Source organism: Channa argus, chromosome 15 (genome assembly GCF_033026475.1).
Source record: "Channa argus isolate prfri chromosome 15, Channa argus male v1.0, whole genome shotgun sequence".
NCBI classification, from domain to species: Eukaryota; Metazoa; Chordata; class Actinopteri; order Anabantiformes; family Channidae; genus Channa; species Channa argus.
The window spans coordinates 2,312,660-2,321,976 of NC_090211.1; positions in this window are offsets into that span (position 1 = coordinate 2,312,660).

The window sequence follows — 9,317 nt, forward strand, 5'->3', positions numbered from 1 at the left end:
ATCAAACCATTATGAAGTGAAAAACGTGAATTATTTGTTTTAGTATCCATCCATACAGCTTTGATTAAAAACTGTAGTACAAAACAGCATATGCTATTTCAACGCCGTCTCATCTCCTGAAATCTAAATTGCAATTTATTTTTTGATCCTTTTAGCTTATCCCATAGGTTCAGGGTCACCACAGTTGATCATTTGTCCACATGTTGATTCGGCACAGGTTTTTACACCGGATGCCCTTCCTGACACAAACCTCCCCAAATTCTACCCGGGTTAGGACCAGCACTGTGCAGCTTCAGACAGACTGTCTGGGGTTCAATGTCTTGCCCAGGGACGCTTCGAAACATGGTCGGGAAGAAGCGGGGCGCAAACCTCTGACCCCGTGGTCATTGGGTGCCCACTCTACCAACCGAGCCACTGCCACCCCAAGTACATTTATGTGGGGATCATTACGAAAGGAATACATATTTATTAACATGATTAGAAATGTGTAGTTGTTTAACCTAAATGAAAAATTGCAGATACATTAATACTCAACATTAATAACCTTTGCTTGCTCGGAAACGGCCTCTTCCTGTTTCTGCACACTCTTGGATTTCTATCGAAGGACTGTTTAGTGATTAATTACAGCTTTCTTTTTACTTAAATAAGTGATTTCTTCACACAACAATTAATACTTGAGTTGTGACATACGCTTTTTATTACACAAGCACTTGACATTGTAAAACATAACTAGCTAACGTTTACTAATTCCACACTTTACCTATTTTAGCTCCGCTAGCTTAGCATTTATCCGTTACCAACGGCTTCTCTGTCTCCCTCTGTTTCTCCTTCTCTCACTTGCTCGGTCTGTCTCATGTTCAGTTTTTCCTCTGCCTCCTTTAGTGATAATGGTTTATGTAACAAGTGCAAGGTTTTTGCAGCTTTGGAAGTGAGGCTCGCGGAATTGGAAAATAATCTAGTCAGGCCCCGGTAGCTGGAGCGGGCCAACCGATCAAATCGATTTTCCCCACTCAGCGACTCACCCGCTGGTAATTGGAAGCTCTATAGTCAGAAACGTGAAGTTAGAGACTCCATTGGCCATAGTCAAATGTCTTCTTGGGGCCAGAGCGAGCGCGTTTTATTAGACAACCAAAAGAATGACAATCCAGAGTTGAGCCTAGGATGCAGAGATCTAGTCCTACATTTCTCTCTGCAGTGTCCTTACAACCATCACCCCCCCACAACTTCCACATCAGTTCCCTGACCAACTAAATTACATAAACTAAATATGACAACAAGGGGAGTTAATCATGATAACCTAATAAAAGTTAAGACTACTCCTCTTACAGAACAAAACCCCAAAACTATTAAATGTGGATTATTAAATATCAGATCTCTCTCTTCTAAATCTCTGTTAGTAAATGACTTAATAAACGATCATCAATTCGATTTATTTTGTCTCACTGAAACTTGGTTGCAGCAGGAAGAATATGACAGTTTAAATGAGTCATATTAAGTATCATGTTCCTAGAAGCACAGGCCGAGGTGGAGGAGTAGCAGCCATCTTCCATTCTAGCTTATCAATAAACCATAGACCTAAACATAGTTATAACTCATTTGAGAGACTTACTCTTAGCCTTTCACACCCAAACTGGAAAACTCAAAAACCACTATTATTTGTTATCGTGTACCGTCCTCCAGTCCCTTATTCAGAGTTTTTGATTGAATTTTCTGATTTTCTATCTGATTTAGTGCTTAGCACAGATAAAGTCATTATAGTGGGTGACTTTAACATTCATGTAGATGCTGACAGTAACTGCCTGAGCACTGCGTTTAATTCATTATTAGATTCAATTGTTTTTTCCCAAAATGTAAATAAACCCACTCACTGTTTTAGTCACACGTTAGACCTTGTCCTTACATATGGAATTGAAGCAGATAATTTAACAATATTTCCTCACAACTCTCTTCTGTCTGATCATTTTTTTTATAACATTTGAATTTACAATAACGGACTATACAGCAGTTAGGGAAAAATTCCGCTAAAGCAGATGCTTAAGTGAAAAGCTGTAAACAAATGTAAAGAAATTATTCTTTCATCGTTTGCTTCACCATATGTTAATACAATGGAAAGTAGTCTCCTTAATGTTACTCCTGCACAAGTAGATTATCTTGTTGACAATTCTGCTACGTACAATACTCGATAGTGTTGCCCCTCTGAAAAAGAAGGCAGTAAACCAGCAGAGGCGATCTCCATGGTATAGTTCACAAACACGCAACTTAAAACAAGCAACACTAAAGTTAGAAAGGAAGAGGCGTTAAAGAAATTTAGAAGAATCTCATTTAGCCTGGAAAAATAGTTAAAAAATGTACAAAAAAGCTCTGTGATGCCAGAACAGCATATTATTCATCATTAATAGAAGAAAACAGGAACAACCCCCGGTTTCTGTTCAGCACTGTAGCCAGGCTGACTAAGAGCCATAGTTCTGTTGAGCCTAGTTTTCCCTTAACTTTGAGCAGCAATGACTTCATGAGCTTCTTTATGAATAAAATTGTAGCTATTAGAGAACGAATTCACCAGATCCTCCCCCCAAAAATTACAGATAGATCTTCATGTTCAACAGTGCTAGAGTCATCGATAAGGCCCCACTCCCTGTTAGACTGCTTTTTACCCATAGATCTCTCTGAACTAACTTCAATTATTACCTCATCTAAACCAACAACCTGTCTGCTAGACCCTATTCCAACTAAACTGTTCAAGGAAGCTTTACCCTTAATAGATACGTTCGTATTAGTGATCAGTGAAAAAAAAGAGACTCCATCCAACTTTGTAATTTCCAATGTTTGCCTGCTAGTGCAGAGCTGGAGTAAAATCATGGAAATATTTGAGATTCCTGCACCGAAGGAAGAGAAGAGATTCAAATGACGATAAATATACATGATGGTCACTGATGTCATAGAGACACACTTCGGTAACAAAAAAGAAGTAAAAAAGAAATTAAAAAAAGGCATCATATATCCCTATAGTAACTGTTGGTTTACTAAGTTCAATTATTATCCAGGACCATCTCCATCCATCCAGTATCTTAACCGCTTATTCTGTTCACGTTCATAGGGGGCTGGAGACTGTCCAGGCTAAGGACCGGTTTAGGTCCTTAGTACAAACTGAGCATTACTTTAATGCCACAGCCTACCTGGGTATTGTTGCTGACCATGTCTATCAGACATACACAGATTTTCTAACGAATGTGGCTATGGGATAAGCCATGACTGCAGAAATACATCCTCTGATGGTAAAACAGATTTTGTAGTGGTAATGTGTTCTTGCATGCTGATGATTTGCTATTGTTTATGAATTAAAAATTGGTGGAGCTGAAAGAAAAAATATAATTTTGAGTTGTCACATTGCTCTCGTGCTAACAGCACTGGCTCTATTATTATAAATAAATAAGAATAAAGTTTAATTTCTAATTTTACACAAATATTAGCTCTAACTCTAATCCTAACTCGAAACACATTATGCTATGATGAGAATTGAGTGATGGATAAATGCATCCAGAGTGTATATTTCATGTTAATTTAAATGTGGATCCCAAAACAGTCTGATAACTCACATGTTGTACTAATCACACACAGACACACACGCATGCACACACATACACACACTTTCACATACACAAATTTAGATGTGGTTTCCAGAGAAAATTAGAAAAGAGCTAAGAACATCTAAAAAGAAACTGTGACCTTTTTTTCGCATTCAACTGTTAATATGTTTGACACCTAGAAATCAACACCTACACATGCAGACACAGAGAAGTATTTAGTCCAAGCCTGTGCTCAGTATCATTGGAAAAGAACTGAGTTGGGTTCACACTGGGATGGTTTTCATGAGTTTGCAATATCCCAAGACTGTCGTGTCTGCGTAGTGTTTAGCACTTTAGAATTCCCTGTTTGACTGTTTGAAAGCTAATATGAACTGTATTTTAGTAATTTTACATTTGCCACCTTCCTTTGTATGATATAAACACTGTCATGTCATCATTGCCAGATCATTGCCACAGTGGCATCAGAGCCACACACCAAAATGGGATACTACTGTAAATGAGTTATTGTTAACACAAAAAAAGATTGTACTTGCTTGTTCTTAAATTCCACAGTCAAGTATTCTGCACAGTAATATTGAACATATATTTTTTGACATTTTAAAATTGTATTATATTTTTGGTATTCAAGCATGCATTATTGTCATAACTGGCACTTCCATTTCTGTAATATTATCATAGACAGGCGGATATGTGGTTGGATGCCAAAGTGAAGGGTAGAACTGCTGTAAATGACATGTGGATGATAAAAGTTTATTCCAGCAGTTAAAGGAACTATAACTATTCTATACATTTAAAATGCACTCAGTTCTCCGTGGTTCACAGTGTCTTCTGTGTCTTCGTGTAATCCCACTCTGATTTTCTGTGTGGGGCCATACTGTCACACAAAGCCTTGTCCTTTACATCTCTAAAGTAACTTGTTTATGACACTGGCTGTATATTAAAATAATCATACTTTAAAATAAATTTGGGACCTGATGTTTTTGTATGATGGATAAGAATCTAGATCAGCGACTTTTTGATTGTCCCTTTAGGGATCGCCTCGGTAAAACACGTTCCGTACATTTACACCGGATGCCCTTCCTGTCGCAATCCTCCCATTTTGGATTCATGATGGATAAGAATCTAAAGTGCCAAAAATTTCCTTTGTTTATACCCACAAGTTAGATGACACGTAACAGTGTGTGAACACGAATGAAGTTAAATATGTCAGTCTTTTTGCCTTAGACTTCCTCTGTCATTGCTCATTAGTTTTCACAGCCAAATATACAGCTGTTGTCATTACCCAGGAGTTATGCGAAATTCTTTATCTGTAGAAGTTATGGATTAGCGAGTTGATTAAGAACCAGATGAAAAGGTCTCTAGAGTACATTGGAGAGTCCAAGGGAAGTTGCCTTTTAATGTGAAGCGGCCGTTTAATGTACATAGTTCTTTACAATTTGGCTCAAATTCAGAAATTCTCAAAAGCAGTTAGGTATTTGTTGTTCGGTGAAAATCCATCCAACGTGCACATTTAAAATACAATTTAGATAATTTGGTTCTAAATTGTCTTCTGAACATTTTTGACCAGCTTAGAGGTGATAGTAAACTAATAAATATTAATAACTGAGATGAAATGGAGTGTCTAATCTGCACAGTATCAAATTGTGCTACAAACTCCTTCCAAAGTATTATGTAACTTTACAAATGCTCCCTCATCTATCAGAAAACTAGGCAGTGTTCAAGATTCCACAAATACTGAGCTGTTTGGGAAATAGAGGGGTTTTGTCGTAGAGTAGAGTCTAATAACAGGAATAGTGCCATGAATAATAATGATGATCAAGACTACACAAGTGGAAGAGGCCACACAGTTATCTGACATCCTCTGCAGGTTCATCAGGGCCACCAGCTGGAGGAGCGGGAAAGAGGAAGAAGAATCTTTTGAAATCAATTTCAGATGCCTAGTCTACTTTTAATAGTTGTCCTCAGTTGCCCAATGCTCCCCCTACATTGTTAAAAAAAAAGACAGGGGATGTGAAGTATTTTCTAAATTATATGCTAATGAGCTGCCATATGATATATTGCCATCTGAGGATATGTACTTACATCTATTTGTCTCATTCTCATGATCATCACATCCCAGGAAAGCCTGGAGGGAATTTCTTCAAAATTGGCACAAACCTCAAATGAGACTTGAGTATGAACTGAGGAGATCTTGGTGTTGAAAGGCCAAAGGTCAAGGTTACAGTACTCTTACACTCTTCGTGTGAATGGGAAATCTTAAGAATGTTTTCAAGGATTTTTTTCTAAAAATTAAAACCTCTCCTCAGACTTGTCATGAACTAACTACATTTTTGTGGAGGTTGAAGTCACTGTGATCTTGTGATCACTGAAATCTCCGATTTTCCTCAACAACATCAGCCAATTCAGCCTGGAACGAAATTCATTACATCTGGCACAAACACCCACTTGGACTTGTGGATGAACTGATGATGATTAGACATGTTTAAATTGCAACTTGACTAGTTCAGGGCATGCAAGTACATGGTGGTAATTCTAGTTTTACTTTAAGATGGACACATCAAAAAGGAAGAGATGTTGTTCCAACAGCCTCTGTTTCAGTACCACTTCATAGCATAAGTAGCCATAACATCATTTCCCTCTCTGCCCTGTTCATAGAGGTAGAGTGCTCACTGCTGCCATTGGCATTAGTGACTTGAGACCTTGATGTTGAAAAAAATACTTTTTGTCAGGACATTGAGAGGTGGGGTGCAATATAAGTTGTTGTCATCTATCATACACATTTTAGTGTATTACCAGCGTGCAATGTCTGATGGGAATGATCGGGCCTGTTTCATGTCGTCTGAACTCAACATAACTGTATGAATGTGTCTAATCAGCATCTTTAACATTAACCTTTGAAACAGAACATTCTCACATATACTTAACTGAGACTGCTGTCAGTCCAGGTGTCCCAAACGTTCATCTTGTTTTCCTTCCAGCTGTTTCCCCGCGGGGAGCAAGGCTCTTCCGCACTTTAGTTTGTAACTCTGTTGTTAAAAACAGATCAATGTGAGAAGGCAAGTTGAAGAATGTGGAAAGGAGGGATAAAAGCAGGATGCAGTGAGGATAAATGTAAAAAAAAAGGGGGGAAATAAACATTCAGTTGTTCTCAATAAATCACAGATACAGATAGAGATGTTTGAGCAGGACAAAGCTTGCTATGAGTCGGGGTATTAGCCAAATGTTGGAAATGATGTCTAATATTATGATTGGCTGGTTGAAATGACTTGCTGTGCAATATCTAATGTTGTCTAAATATCTATACATTCTTTTTTTTCCACCTTCAATATAGATGTGATGGCAACTGGAAATGACAAGTAGTACTAAAACAGCAATTTCCCTTCTGTTTGTATAGCATGACTGAAATACAGAGAACTAAATGTACCTCAAAATTTCTACAATAAAATTCACAAAACAACATAATTAACTCTCTACTCATGGCCTGCTTGGCTCTAAGTCCTTATTGGCTCATCTTGAAAGGCAGTTGAGCCAGTGGGTCCCTCCTTCAAACATTTAAAATTCCCGACCAATATATTTTTGTCTCTCTAATTTGGATCTTTGAAAGTAATACAGTACATTGGCAGAGTAACACGCTGGTGTAGATATGTGTAAAAACATGTAGAGGGTAATGGAAGAATTGGGTTGGAGCAATTTGGGGCACCCAACATATTTCCTGCAATATTGCAAAGACTAAAGCCCTTTTTATACATAAAACATGCCACGCTGGTGTTCAGCCGGTCTTTCTTTTAAATGCCTTTGACAATTTACACTGAAATAAAAAACTCTGCCCTGAATGTGTGCCACTCTTATTCTACACAGGCTTTCTGCAGCAACATGTGTGTTACGAAAAGTGATGATGGTGTGACATCTTTTATAAAGGAAAGACAAGGCGGTGTATTGAATGGGCAGTATAAAAAAGTGGCTCTCAGTTCCATTGCTATACTTGTTTACATTTGTGTTTGAGTTTTTTATGAATTCATATTTGCACATCCTGCTAAACCTCAGGTGAAGGCTTTGTATGTTAAAGACAACTATGTTGAGGGTAGTAATATAATAATTAATGCGAGGGTACAATTAAAAATTCAAGAACATCACATGTGGAGATGGGCAAGAGTGGCACATCTTCCCAAGATCTGTTAGGTGTTCAAACCTTTGTTAGGAAATGTTAAGAAATCATAACTTTAGATTGTTCAGAAGAAGGGGGGGAGTGATTTTACCTAACGCCACTCAGATGAAGATATGATGCAGAAGCCACTTTAAACGTAATGTTTGTTTGGTGTGCTACCAGAACAATATCCTAATAATATGATTTGACCTGCAAGGAGGGCAGGGACATTAGGTTTGGCTAAAACATGGAAAAGCAGCATGAAAAGAGAGGAGGAAAAAAGACTGATAAAAAAGAGACAGTATTGGAAGGGGGGGGGGGGGGGGGGGGGGGGGGGGGGGGGGGGGGGAGAAGACAAAGAGAAGGTGGTACAAGAAAGAGGCCAATAAAGAAGAAAAGAAATGACAAAAATATTTTAAAGAGGAGAATAGAACAATATCAAGAGAGGAGGAAAAGAAGATGGAGAAAGAAAAGGGCGTGTGTGTACTCAGAAGGCAAACAGACGGAAATAGAAGCAGTCATTACTCCCAGTGTGACTGTTAACTGACCGTCTCCGTGTTTGACCGTCTGTCTTTCTATCTGTCTGATTATCTGGCAATATGTATGTCTGGTAGCGTGTTAGTCTGTCTGTCTGACTATTTCTCTTTCTGTCAATCTGGTGATGACTTTTGTACTTACATGCAGTGGTCAGAAAGGCAGAGTTTTAGGTAGGGTGGAGCTGCCTTTACTGTAACCACGCACACACACACACACACACACACACACACACACACATATGTTTTGTAGTTGATTTGGATCTGAAGTGCAGGCTGCTTTGGAGGCTGCTTCAGAGACAATGCAGCCAGGATGCCATAGGGAGCAAAAAGCAGGCAGGTATGGCAGAATGGCTGTTTGAGCATTTATTACATATCCCTGATATCAAACTTAAACTTCTTCTACTAGTTTGCCAAATGAGTGGATATATAAGTGCATATACTTGGATATGTAAGTGCACTAGTTCCCAACTTGGCCATTGTAGTGCAAAACAATACTTACTAAGTTACTACAGTGAGAGCCAAAAATGCACCTTAGTTAACTAGTGAAGGCCAGTGAGGTCACGAACTTCCAAATGTTATGCCCAATGTCTAAAATCCTTACTAGTTGTACTAATCTCAGTAGTAGCGCTAGTGGGACTAGTTATACAAGCTCTAGTAGTGGAACTAGCAGTGGTAGTTTTGAGCCTTACTAGTTAACTTCTTCTTCTTTTCTTTTGGGCTGTTCCATTTCAGGGGTCACCACAGCGAATCATGTGTCTCCATCTAACCCTGTCCTCTGCATCCTCTTCTCTCACACCAACTAACTTCATGTCCTCTCTCACTACATCCATAAATCTCCTCTTTGATCTTCCTCTAGACCTCCTGCCTGGCAGCTCCAACCTCAGCATCCTTCTACCAATATATTCACAATGTCTTATCTGAACTCGTCCAAACCACCTCAATCTGGCCTCTCTGACTTTATCTCCAACACATCTAACATGAGCTGTCCCTCTGATGTCCTCATTCCTGATCCTGTCCATCCTCGTCTCTCCCAAAGAGAACCTCAACATCTTA